Source organism: Tarenaya hassleriana, unplaced genomic scaffold, assembly GCF_000463585.1.
Source record: "Tarenaya hassleriana unplaced genomic scaffold, ASM46358v1 Cleome150, whole genome shotgun sequence".
Taxonomy (NCBI): Eukaryota; Viridiplantae; Streptophyta; class Magnoliopsida; order Brassicales; family Cleomaceae; genus Tarenaya; species Tarenaya hassleriana.
The window spans coordinates 24,520-38,841 of record NW_010964924.1 but is presented as its reverse complement, the minus strand read 5'-3'; the positions used below and the strand labels follow the sequence as shown (position 1 = coordinate 38,841).

The 14,322-nt window shown below is 38.1% G+C and overlaps 1 pseudogene; it reads left to right on the top strand.

Annotated features, from left to right (window-relative positions):
• The window catches only part of LOC104809124, a 38,944-nt pseudogene extending 32,101 nt beyond the window's left edge, over window positions 1–6,843 (top strand).
• Window positions 6,844–14,322: the final 7,479 nt, after the last annotated feature.

Genomic DNA, 14,322 nt, shown 5'->3' with positions numbered 1-14,322 from the left:
CGAAAACTGAGCTTGGTCCGGGGCTGACCAAACTTGGTCAGCTCCGGACCAACTCAGTTCGTTTCCTTGGTCCGGCTGACCTGAAATCGGAGCGCAGACTATTTGGTTTTGGTCTGGGCTGACCAAACTTGGTCAGCTCCGGACCAACTCGGTCCTTTTCCTTGGTCAGTCCGCCGGTCTTCGTCTCGGACCCGTGTTGTTCTCGCCTGGTTCGCCGGACCAACTCTTGGTCCGGGGCTGACCAGCGAGAACTTTGGTCCTCCTGACCAAACACGCGGCCCGGAATCTGATCTGTCTGCTTGAAGTTTATTTCGATCCGGGGCCTGTTCTAAATCACCTAGGACTGATGTTACAGTCCCTCTACACGTATCCACACCAACGGGAAGGATTCCAAACGATTTGGAACGAATCTGCTAGGATTAGTGAAGAAAAGGGTAACTCAAGAGACGAGATCCAATCCCGGGACAATAGAAATCGAAGAGAACAACTTCTCTAGGGTTCTAGGATGTTTCTCTGAGTTTTAGGTCGGCCTTAATTAAGTTTGGACGAAACCCCAAACTTAAATAAGATTAGAAAACCCTAAAAACGAATATTTGGAAATTTTCCGGATCCCGGTCCGCCGGACCAAGAGCTTGGTCCGGCGGACCAAGCTCAGTCCGAGGCCCACGGACCACACCAAGCCCCTTCTTGGTCCGCTCAGTCCGACTTGTCATTTCTCGGTCCGCCTATCCCAGAATCTGGTCAGCGGCTGACCAACTCTTGGTTAGCCGGACCAGGCCTGGACAGATGACCGCGGACCAAGCTTCCGGACCTCCCGGACTGACCAAACTTGGTCCGGGGCTGACCAAACTTGGTCAGCTCCGGACCAACGCACTGAAAACTCCTTTTCATGCTCGTTTTGGTCAAATCTCGTTTCCATTCTTCGTATTCTTCACGTATAAGTCCATCCCTATTGGTGTGTGACCCTATAGGCCCATTCTAAGTGGTTGGACTTTAGGAATTTTTCCCGAACCACAAGTCATGGTTAGCCTCTAGCAAGACGCCATGACCACCCATTTAGAATTGAGTTAGAGGTGATCTAACCAAGGCATTAACAGCTCGAATTCTGATCCTTTGTCTCACGATATCATAAGTTGAACAAGGGCATGGTTTGAGCCACCCTTCAAGTTCAATTGCTTTCTCGTCTTGGCAAATCGACTAGTAAAATAGATGCAACTTCATCTATAGCGTCGCCACGCGTTTTTAGTAAAATACTGCTTTCTCGTCTTTGACGCAGTCAAGACACGTCACTCCTCATATCAGATACTCTAGACATCTCAGGTATGAGGATCCATAAACGAACCGCTGTATGAGATTCAAGTCATGACTCTGTCCATGTGACAATCTCATGCGGGTCATCCAGTCACTCGTTCACAACGAGTACCCATGATTGTGATCTACATCCAACGCGTTGATCACACCTCATGCTAGTCTTCATTCAACATTGTTCCCACAATGATGACTTACTAGGGAGTTTAGAATCATTCTCTAATGATTCAAGGATGCCGAAATACAACAAACATGCTAATCGTATAATGGATAAATAATGAATTCATAAATCAATGAATCAATACAAAGTCAAATGTCATATCATGGATCATCCTAGAGCATTACAACCAACACCGCTACTGCTTTCATGCGTTCTCATCATCATAGATGGAACCTCGGAAAACCTCTGGAATTGTACGCTTCGTGATCATAAGGCACATGCGATTGGAACGCTCCTAACGTTCACGTTCCTTTTTCTGATCATCGGTACTTTTCGGTGTAAGATCAGCGGGAGCATCAACAACACGCATGGCCAAATCCAGATCCATACAACGGAGAACTATCATGAGGTTCTCTTTCCATGCCTTCAAATTTTTTCCCGTAAGCATCGGGACCGAATTCAGCGAAGCTGAAATGTTTGCTGCGGTTGCAATAGCTGAATGAAAAAGAAAAAAAAATCAGTCTTTTATGCAAATAATGACAACACATACGATACACCATACAACATTGATGTTCTATCTTTGGATCGAAAATCAACTTGTAAGTGGCATATTCGACATAATATTCTCCGAATGGATTAATTTGTGACATCAGAGCTTGCTTTGGCAAGGTGATGTCTCAAATTAATCGTATAGAATATTAATCGAATAATTTGTCATTATTCCTCCTGATTTGTCACGACCAAATTCTGCTCAAATATCTTTGGTGGGACATTCGCTGCACACGTTCACGCGCAGTTGCAGCCATAATGAGCTGTCCAACCTTATGTCTGTAATTGGCCTCAAACCCAATTTCCATCATATACATATATAACCTTTTAAAAGTAATGGGCTCAAGCCCAATTCCTTTATTTATATACATATATAATAATTAAAGAGAAAACTAATGGGCCAAGCCCAATTATCTCAAAATGTACGAAAACTTTTATGTTGATATTCAAAACATATTCTCTTAGTTAAATATATATATATGCCATAAAGAAAATTAATGGGCCGAGCCCAAATACATCATCATAAAAAACTGTAACGAAAAATATAATGGAAACTAATATATTCTATATATAATCTCATTTAATGAAATTAAATCAAAACGAATATGTTTCCAAATCTCATTTGAAACTGAATTCTCTAGAACATAAATATCAAGATCGTATATTTAATTCTAGATTTATGCCCATAATCAAAAGCTAAATTTCCGTTTCTTTTTTTTTTAATTTCTGTAGTGATGAATCCGGACACTGTATATGATCGTGACAATCACTTCAAGACAAAACATGATACACAAAACAATATATATAATATATGCTAAACTGAATCTCACGCACAAACATACGTACATTAAACATGTAGCGAATTGTCAATGTATATATATAATAAATATATACAATCGTGCATGATTAAATTAAACAGAATACATGTATAAAAAAATATGCCAATATACAGGAAAAATCGTGCCAAATTCTCCTATATATATATATACATATATTTTTTGTTATTTTCATGTGACAGATTATTAGTGACAGATTATTAATGTTAACCAATAAAAATCTGCAACCAATTCGATAATAAAAAACGTCATTCATACAAGCATACATGCTAAGCTCTGATACCAATTGTTAATTTTAACAATCTGAATACACAGAAAATACATCCTAAATCTGACATGTAGCATGTGAGAATGAAATAGAATAGAGTCTTATCTGAATCCATTTAAGCAATGTATCCGGTAGCGTCTGAACAGTAATCGGGAATTGTGATCTTCTAGATCAACACACGAGCAGGAAAAATTATCACAATATGGGCTGCAAGAATTCTGAAAACTGGTTTGTGACCTAGGGACCATAACCCTTAATTTATAGAAAATAAACTTCTTATTATTTCCAATTCCGCCCATAAAAGAAATGGAAATAACACAACGGTATCTGCACATTAGCTCCTAAACTTTACCGAAATTACGATTTTAGGCATATTTCATAAATGATCACATTTATGCCTTATTAATAACTAACGTTACAAAATCCATGATTTAAATCCAATATTGAATCATATTAATTGCGAATATTTATAAAATATTCTAACAAATACCGCTTAAGTTATCATCTTCAACTCGCTCTCCTCTGCGTGGAGCTTGACGTGGTGCTCTCTGTGCAGGATAAGGATCCTGCTCAAATGCTTCTTCTTCCGGTTGTGGAAAGGGTTGAGCTTGCAGATTTACTCGGTTGTTAATCTCCATCCTATCCAGTCGTTGTTGCATTATCTCCATCATGCGCTTTAAGCCTGCTATAACATCCATCAACTGTGGTCCATTGACATCAGCTGGTGGTGGTTCATTAGCACGTTCGTTTCCTGACATGATTAAAACGTGTGCTGCAAACTAACAAGCGTCAGAAATAAACAGAAAGGGGACAAAAATTAAGAAGATGATAGAACCTCACAAACTCTCCAGAAAGTGTTTCACTCAGAGATATCACTCAAACTCTCATTTTCTCCTTGCAAGGCCTTGTTCGGCTAAATCGAGGACTCACAAGACTCAAACAAAGGTGAACCCGGTTAGTCTAAGCTTAACCCTTTGAGGAACAAGTACCTATAACACCCTAACTGTTATTAAGAATCCTGAAATCGAATTTTTAAGAATTAGAATGTAGAAGGTTCTCGAAATTATAGAAGCATAAAATTTAATTAAAAAAACACTCTTGAAAAATAGAACTTTTGAATTAAAAAAGATAACCCTCTTTTTTTTGTTCTTTTTTTTTGTAATATTTTTTAATTTTTTTTTTTTTTTTTTTTTTTTTTTTTTTTTTTGAATCTTTCTCAAACTTTGCAACACAAAATTTCAAAAAAACAAAACAAATCAAAACGATAAATAGGGGTAATCCTAGTTTAAACAAGAACATGGCTCTGATACCAAATGATACGCACCTGGATCCAAGTTTTTATATGATAAACTAGGCGGTGGGTTTTGTTCTAAAACCCCTAAGTAACTTGTAACAAAAACTAGAACCCAAGCCTGGAATAGGCCGTCTCTAACCCTTGTTAAACCTGACTTAGGAACTCTAGCCAACAACGAAGGTGCCACGAGCACTTGCAGATTAATGCTTGATAAGCCGAAGAACACCAATGAATCGATTGGAGTTTGAGATTTAGATCTCAAAGGAACTTCAAGGAGAAAACTCTCAAATTTGATTAAAAGATAAGGTGTCTTACAAATGAGAATTTGGGTGCCTTATATAGGCTTACAAAGGGAACATAATGATGAGAAATTTGAATAAAGAAAAACATAATCATGATAAATTTGAACAAAGAGGATTTTGATTGAAGCTTTTGACTCTTGATTGAAGCTTTTGACCATTGATTGCCTCCACTTTTGACTTTGGCAAATTGATTAGAGAATAGTGGATGTTGAGTCATTTCGGTGTCACACTTACATCATCTCCTCTTTTGGGCTTTCAAGAAGCCTTATTAAATTCATGGGCTTGAAAGTTGAGCCTTTGTTGTTGGTTGGATTTGGAGTGATGTTTGGGCCACTGATATTTTTTATTAGCCCATTTCTGAATTCCTCTTGAATCATACGCATGAAAGCCGCTTGCAGTCTCTTCACCCTAGCTCGAGTCGATGGCCCTTGCACTTGAAGTTCCTCTTGGACATTTGAATGTGGTCGGTCATGTGTCCTAGTGATGTCCTCATCACAATACAAGCTGAACAAGAGACATGCCAAATGGGTGGAGTTCATTGAGACATTTCCATACGTCATTCGGGTACAAGTAAGGTAAGGAGAACATTGTGGCTGACGCATTGTCTAGAAGGTATACCCTACTTTCGACTCTCGATGCAAAGTTACTTGGGTTTGAACACATCAAAGATTTTTATATCTCTGATCATGAATTTAAAGATGTGTACGAATCATGTACCAAGTCTCCACACGGAAAATCTTTAGGCAAGATAATTACTTATTTCGTGAGAATAAGTTATGTGTGTCTAATTGTTCATTGAGAGATTTGTTGGTTAGAGAGTCTCATGGTGGTGGACTGATGGGACATTTTGGAGTCGCAAAAACTTTGTCTATTTTGCAGGAACACTTCTATTGGCCACACATGAAACGAGATGTTGAAAGAATATGTGGTAGATGTGTCACATACAAGCAGGCGAAGTCTAGAGTTAAACCCAATGGTTTGTATACTCCTTTGCCCATCCCTAGTGAACCTTGGATTGACATTTCAATGGATTTTGTGTTGGGACTGCCTAGGTCGAAACATGGTAAAGATTCCATCTATGTGGTTGTTGATCGATTTTCTAAGATGGCTCATTTTATCCCATGCCACAAGACTGATGATGCATCACATGTTGCTGATTTGTTTTTTAAGGAGATCGTGAGATTGCATGGCATGCCCAGAACCATTGTTTCTGATAGAGATACTAAGTTCTTGAGCTATTTTTGGAAAACTTTGTGGGCTAAGTTAGGGACCAAGTTGTTGTTTCAACCACTTGTCATCCTCAAGCTGATGGTCAAACAGAAGTAGTAAATAGAACTTTGTCTACCTTGTGGCATGCACTTATTAAAAAGAAAATCAAATCCTGGGAAGACTATTTGCCACATGTTGAGTTTGCTTACAATCGTTCTGTGCATTCTGCTACTCGATTTTCACCATTTGAGATTGTATATGGTTTTCATCCTCTAACTCCTTTGGATTTATCACCATTACCTTTGACTGAACGTGTGAATTTAGATGGCAAGAGAAAAGCTGAATTGGTTAAACAGATTCATGAGAAGGCAAAGTACAACATCGAGAAGAGGACGAAGCAATACAAAGAAAGTGCTAATAAAGGACGACGCCAAGTGATACTTGAACTTGGAGATTGGGTTTGGGTGCACCTTCGAAAAGAGAGATTTCCAGCCCAAAGAAAATCAAAGTTTTCACCACGGGGGGATGGTCCATTCCAAGTATTGGAGAGGATCAACAACAATGCCTACAAACTGGACTTACCAGGTGAGTACAATGTAAGTGCTACATTTAACATATCCGATTTAAGTCCTTTTGATGTAGATGATGATGGCGATTTGAGGACAAATCCTTTTCAAGAGGAGGGGAATGATGCGGACATCATGAACAAAACGGGCATGGATGACATTGCAACGCTGATTCCCGATGGACCAATGACAAAGGCTCAGATGAAGATATTCAAAGAGACAATAAATGGACTAAGCAAGGATATTGTTGGCTCAAATAATACTCAAAGTCCAACCCATGAAAAAGGCCCAAATTTCAAGCCTACAAACCTAATAAGACTTCTAAAAAGCCCAAAGGATGAGATGACGTAAGCAATGACATAGAATCCACTATCTTTCAATCAAATTGCCAAAGTCAAAAGTGGAGGCAATCAAATGTCAAAAGTGACAATCAATTTTCAAAAGGCATGGATGGTGGCCAATCAAGAGTCAAAAGTTTCAATCAACCATCTTTATTCAAAATTTAGCATTATTATGTTTTCTCTTTTATTCAAAATTTTCATCATTGTTTTCTATTTTGTAAACCTATATAAGGCACCTCACATCTCATTTGTAAGGACACCTTTTTAAGCATAAACAAGTGAGTTTTAAGAGTATTTCTCTCTAGTTCTTTGAGAACTTTTTGAATTTATCGGATTTTTCTATCCGTGGCGTTCAATCTCGGCTTATCAAGCGGAACATCCATCTCCGTTTGTGGCGCCTTCGTTATGTTAAAGACGTTGAAGACGACATAGATGACAGATCATTATCAGATGACCTGCACAACAAGGAAGAGGCGAAATAAATGCAGGAGCTGATCATCTTGGTGCATTAATGTGAAGTTATCATGCAGCACCTATTTATCATACAAATCAAGTATTGAAAACATCAGTTCATTAAATGCTTGTCATGCACACATGTAACAGCTAGTGCATTTATTTCTTTGTCTCTAAGCTGTCCTATAAATGTGTGTAACCTCTCACATTATGAATAAGATGTATCCTCTTTGCTAAAGACGAAATTCTCTCCATTCTCTCTTCATTTTCGTCCTCACTTCATACTCTAAAACTAACATGGTATCAGAGCTTTCGTTCTTCTTATTTTGATACTTCCTTGTTCTCCGATCTTACTCAAATCACTTCTTCTGCTCAAATGGATTCTTCTCTTCGTGCTATTCCTATTGTTCTCAATGGAGACAACTATTCTTTGTGGTCCCGTACTGCTCAAACTATACTTAAGAGCAAAGGGTTGTGGCCACATATTTCGGTTGGGATTGAAATTCCCGTCGACATCACAAGCAAGGCAACCGAAGCTGAAACATCTGGAGATGATCAAGTAGCTTCCCAAGTTGTCGAGCAATCTGAAAAATGGTTTCAAGAAGACCAGATGATACTTGCCATCCTTCATTGCTCCATGGATCATGATGTTCTCTCAAGCTATGTGCACATCAACACTGCCAAAGAGCTGTGGGAAATCCTTGAAGGAGCCTACGGTAATGTCTCCAATCTGACACGAATCTATGAGTTGAAGAATTCTCTACATAATATTCATCAAGAGGACAAACTGTTCGTCAAGCATTTGGGAGAATTCAACACGATTCGTGCTGAACTTAATGAGCTGCGTCCTCCATCCACCGATCCCAAGATTGTTGCTGAACGTCTAGAGCAAGACAATATTTTTGCTCTGCTCTATCATATGGTGATCTTGTCCAACATATTATACGCCAAGACAAGCTTCCATCATTCTCTGAAGTTTGTGCGATGATTAAGAAAGAAGAAGGCGCAAGGAAGCTGTTCAAAGGGACAAGTGAAATTGCTCACTACCGAAAGGCTAATGTTTCCAACAAACTCAATAAACATATTGTTTGTGAGCACTACAGCAAGGCTGGGCATACAAAGGACAAGTGCTGGATCCTTCATCCTCATCTCAAACCATCAAAGTTCAAGGAAAGCATTCCTCATGGTAATCCTACAAAAGAATCCGCTATGGCGGCTTCAACATCTGAATTTGTCACTAAGGCAGACTTCAACAAACTCCTACAACTGCTCAAGGAGCAAAAAGACTCAGGTATGGCTTTCCTTGGACACCATGGTACTAAGGATCTGATTATTGACTCAGGAGCAACAAACAACATGATATGTGATAAAAGATTGCTTCACAATATGACACATCTAGATGGAGATATCACTGTAGCAAATGGTGTGAAAGTTCAGATTAAAGGACAAGGAACTATGATGCTATTTAACCGAAAAATTAGTGCTCTATATGTTCCAGATTTCACTACTAATCTTCTTTCCACTACACGTATATGTAGTGATCTCCAATGTTCTGTCATATTTCGCACTAATGACGTTGTGTGTAGCAAATGGTGTGAAAGTTCAGATTAAAGGACAAGGAACTATGATGCTATTTAACCGAAAAATTAGTGCTCTATATGTTCCAGATTTCACTACTAATCTTCTTTCCACTACACGTATATGTAGTGATCTCCAATGTTCTGTCATATTTCGCACTAATGACGTTGTGTTTCAGGATACTAAGACATCTCATGAAATTGGGAGAGGTATCGCTCGGAACAATCTATATTTCATCCAGCCTCACTCTATTTCAAATGTTTGTTTTAGTTCCATATGGCATGCTAGGCTAGGCCATCCTCATGAAAAAGCTCTCTCTCTTTTGTTTCTCCATATCCAGTTTGATCATTCTCGATGTGAAGCATGTATCCTTGGAAAACATTGTCGAACTGTCTTTCCTAAATCAACCACTACATATGAGAATTGTTTTGATCTCATTCATTCTGATGTATGGTCATCCCCAACTGTTTCACGTGATGGGCATAAGTACTTTGTTACTTTTATAGATGAAAGATCTAAGTATACATGGATCACTCTTATGCCATCTAAAAGTCACGTTTTTGAAACATTCAAGAAGTTTCATAAGTATGTTTCTAACCATTATGATGCCAAAATCAAGTTTTTTAGAACTGATAATGGAGGTGAGTATACAAGTCGAGAATTTCAGGATTATCTTGCAGAACAAGGCATCACTCATCAAACAACATGCCCAAATACACCACAGCAAAACGGAGTTGCAGAATGCAAAAATCGTCATCTTCTTGAAGTGGCAAGGGCTATGATGTTTCATCGAAATGTGCCAAGAAAACATTGGGGAGATGTTGTACAAACTGCTTGCTATCTTATTAACAGGCTGCCCACAAAGTGTCTGGCAGACTCGTCTCCTTTTGAGGTACTTAACAAGTGTAAGCCATTACTTGAACACATTAAAGTTTTTGGATGTGTTTGTTACGTGTTTCTTGCAGAAAATCAACGTGGTAAACTAGATGCACGGAGTCAAAAGTGTATTCTTGTTAAGTACTCCGCCACACAAAAGGGCTATAAGTGCTTTGATCCAATTGCCAATCGTGTTTGAGTGTCAAGGGATGTGAACTTTCATGAAGATCTAAGCTACTATGGTACTCAATCATGGAATACGATTGAAGACCTTCCTACATCTCAAGAAGACAAGTTTAGGTCATTCCAACAAGCGTTAGATCACATGTTACATCCTACTAATGAACTCCAACAACACCGTCAATCATCAAGCACCTACACCCCATCTTCATCTCAGTCTATTGAGGATGCCGCCAAAGAGGATTCCCAAGTGGATTGTGAGGTACTGTCTGTATCACAAGACTTTGTTTCAACTGATAACGTTACACCTTTTCAGGATGATAATGACAATGACAACCACGACTCAACATTGCAAGATGACATGGAGACAAGCTCACCTGAATCAGAGGAGTCCTCCTTAATGGAGCAATCTCACTCAATTGATCCTCCCAATCCTCCCGCACTTCGCAGAAGCACTAGGCCACGCGCACCAATCTCCGAATGGAGTAATCGTCGAGTCTACTACAATGGGTATGCTGTTGCACACCCCATTCAATTCTATGATGACTGCTCTTCTTTTCCAACTTGTCATCAGGCGTTCCTATGTCTAGTTGAAAGTGAAGATGAGCCTTCTTCTTATGAAGAAGCCAAACATATCCATGTATGGCGCACAACAATGGATGAGGAAATTCAAGCTCTGGAACGCAATGGCACTTGGGAAGTGGCCACTCTACCCTACGACAAACGTCCAGTTGGTTGCAAATGGATATACAAGGTGAAACACTTGAGTAATGGAGAGGTTGAGCGATATAAAGCACGGTTAGTTGCTAAAGGTTTTACTCAAACCTATGGGGAAGACTATACCAACACATTTGCTCCTGCTATTCTCAATTTCCTTAAAAAAGGCTCAACCTACAGGAACAGTTCATGATATTTCAAAGAAGGCAGGGATTTTTACAGAATTTAGTCTTAATCAAACGAAATTGAATTAATGAAATAAAAAAAATATATATAAAAAATAAAATATAAAAAAGAGGGTGTAAAAGCTCGTATATAGCTTGGTTTGGTATCAAAATTTATCGACTCGTTTCTTTCCTCCTTTTTCGCTTTGTTCATACCTATTTAATTTTAATGGAATTTTGAATTTATTTTGATTTCTATTTAGTATTCCTACTTTAGTAGGAATACTAAATAATACCATGTTAACAAATACTATGTTCTATAATCATAAGTTCTATAGTCATAAAAAAATATATAAAAAATACAAAAATAATATATATTATTCATATATATTATATATATTATATCTATCTAATATTTTATTCATTATATATATATATTATTTTATTCATAATTTTATTCATAAAAAATACATAAAACAAGGAAATAAATAAAGAAATTAATTTTTAAAAATAGAAAAAGGATTTTATTTTCCATTACTCTAACTGGGTTAGTTTTCATTCATTGGAGATTAATTACGAACTAACAAGCTATATATTATTACATATATATAAATATAAACAAATAAATCAATAGAAACAAACCTAATCCTATATTCTTAATTTTATATAGAAACTCTATCCTATATAGAAATCGTTTTTGTTTTGATCCGATCGAAATAGGATTTTAGAGATAAGGAATAAACAAATTATGAATAAATCTAAGCGACTTTTTCCTAAATCCAAGCGATCTTTTCGTAGGCGTTTGCCCCCGATCCAATCGGGGGATCGAATTGATTATAGAAACATGAGTTTAATTAGTCGATTTATTAGTGAACAAGGAAAAATATTATCTAGACGGGTGAATAGAGTGACTTTAAAACAACAACGATTAATTACTATTGCTATAAAACAAGCTCGTATTTTAGCTACTAACTTTGATTGGGAGTTGTGGCAGATAGATGTCAAAAACGCTTTTCTTCAGGGGGAACTAACTGAGGAAGTGTATATGGTTGCACCTCCTGGTTATCAAGATATCATTGGAATAGACAAGGTTTGTAAACTGAAGAAAGCGATTTATGGTCTCAAACAATCTCCACGTGCTTGGTATCAAAAACTTCACACCGCACTCACTAATCATGGGTTTGTGAAGAGTGAATCCGATCACTCCCTCTTCACTCTTTAGAGGGAATCAGGTATTGTCGTTCTTTTAATATATGTTGACGACATAATTGTGACCGGTAGTGATCATGATGGCATAAGTCGAACCAAACAAATGTTGCATTCGTCATTCGACATTAAGGATTTGGGAGAATTAATGTGTTTTCTTGGTATATAAGTCTTTCATACTCAATCAGGACTGTTTCTATCACAAAGAAAATACACTCTTGAGTTACTTGCAGCAACAGGAAAGATCGGTGCAAAACCTGCGAAAACACCGCTTGAAGAGAATTTCAAAGAAGTTGGAGATAAATCACCATTTGAGGATGCTGAACTCTATCGACGAACTGTAGGTAAGTTGATTTATCTTTGTATTACCCGGCCTGATATTAGTTTTGCTGTGCAGCAGGTTAGTCAATGGATGCATAAGCCGACACAACATCATGTGAGTATGGTGGATCGAATTCTCAAGTACTTAAGGGGAACACCATGCAAAGGAGTTTGGATGGAACGCAACGGACATGCCGAGATAGTTGGATACTGCGATGCGGACTGGGCTGGAGACAGAAACGATCGGAAATCCACAACAGGATATTGCACATTTGTTGGAGGAAATCTCATCACTTGGAAGAGAAAGAAACAATCGGTGGCTGCAAGATCTACCGACGAAGCAGAATACCGCGTCATTGCAAATACTGCAAGTGAGCTAACTTGGTTGAAAGCTCTTCTTGGTGATCTTGGGTTTCATTCAAACAAACCGATCACTCTACATTGCGACAATCAAGCTGCGATTCACATTGCCACAAATTCGGTGTTCCATGAGCGCACCAAGCATATAGAGGTGGACTGTCACTTTATACGGGAGAAGGTGATGAACGAGGTCATTACACTTACATACACAAAGAGTGCAGATCAGCTAGCTGATATCTTCACCAAAGCCGCAAGATCTCACGTCTTAAACAAGCTTCTCGTCAAGGTTGGACTTATCAATTATTCAACTCCAACCTTGAGGGGGAATGTTAAAGACGTTGAAGACGACATAGATGGCGGATCATTATCAGATGACCTGCGCAACAAGGAAGAGGCGAAATAAATGCAGGAGCTGATCATCTTGGTGCATTAATGTGAAGTTATCATGCAGCACCTATTTATCATACAAATCAAGTATTGAAAACATCAGTTCATTAAATGCTTGTCATGCACACATGTAACAGCTAGTGCATTTATTTCTTTGTCTCTAAGCTGTCCTATAAATGTGTGTAACCTCTCACATTATGAATAAGATGTATCGTCTTTGCTAAGGACGAAATTCTCTCCATTCTCTCTTCATTTTCGTCCTCACTTCATACTCTAAAACTAACACGTTATACCAAGGTTCGTTGTTTCATTGTGAGTTGAGTATTGGGTCAAGGTCTTTATACCAAGGTTTTCTACTCCGTGTAAACTTCGGGTCCCGGTTTCACCCCACCCTACTTAGAGTAACCGATCTAGGATCGTATCACTAAACATGTTTCGACGCACTCTTAAAATATTTCGATGCTCTCTAAATATGTTTGGATGCACTCTAAGTATGTTTTGACGCACTTTAAACATGTTTGGATGCACTCTAAATGTGTTTGGACGCACTCTAAACGTGATTTGGTGCACTCAAAACATGTTTAGACGAACTCTAAACATGTTTCAGCGCACTCTAAAAGTGTTTTAATGCAAACATGTTTGGATGCACTCTAAACATGTTTGGATGCACTCTAAACATGTTTAGATGAACTCTAAACATGTTTCGACGCACTCTAAATATGGTTCGACGAACTCTAAATATGTTTGGATGGGCTCTTAGTATGTTTTGACGCACTTTAAACAAGTTTGGATGCACTCTAAATATGTTTCGACGTGCTCTAAACATGTCTCGACGAACTCTAAACATCTTTTATTGCAATCTAAACATGTTTCGACGCACTCTAAAAATGTTTTGCACTCTAAACATGTTTGGATGCACTCTAAACATGTTTAGACGAACTCTAAACAAGTTTCGAGGCACTCTAAATATGGTTCGACGCATTCTAAAATTGTTTTAAGGCACTCTAAACATATTTGGATGCACTCTTAGTATGTTTTGACGCACTTTAAACAAGATTGGATGCGCTCTAAATATGTTTCGACGTGCTCTAAACATGTTTCGGCGAACTTAGTATGTTTTGACGCACTTTAAACAAGTTTGGATGTGCTCTAAATATGTTTCGATGTACTCTAAACATGTTTCGACGAACTCTAAACATCTTTTATTGCAATCTAAACATGTTTCGACGTACTCTAAAAATGTTTTA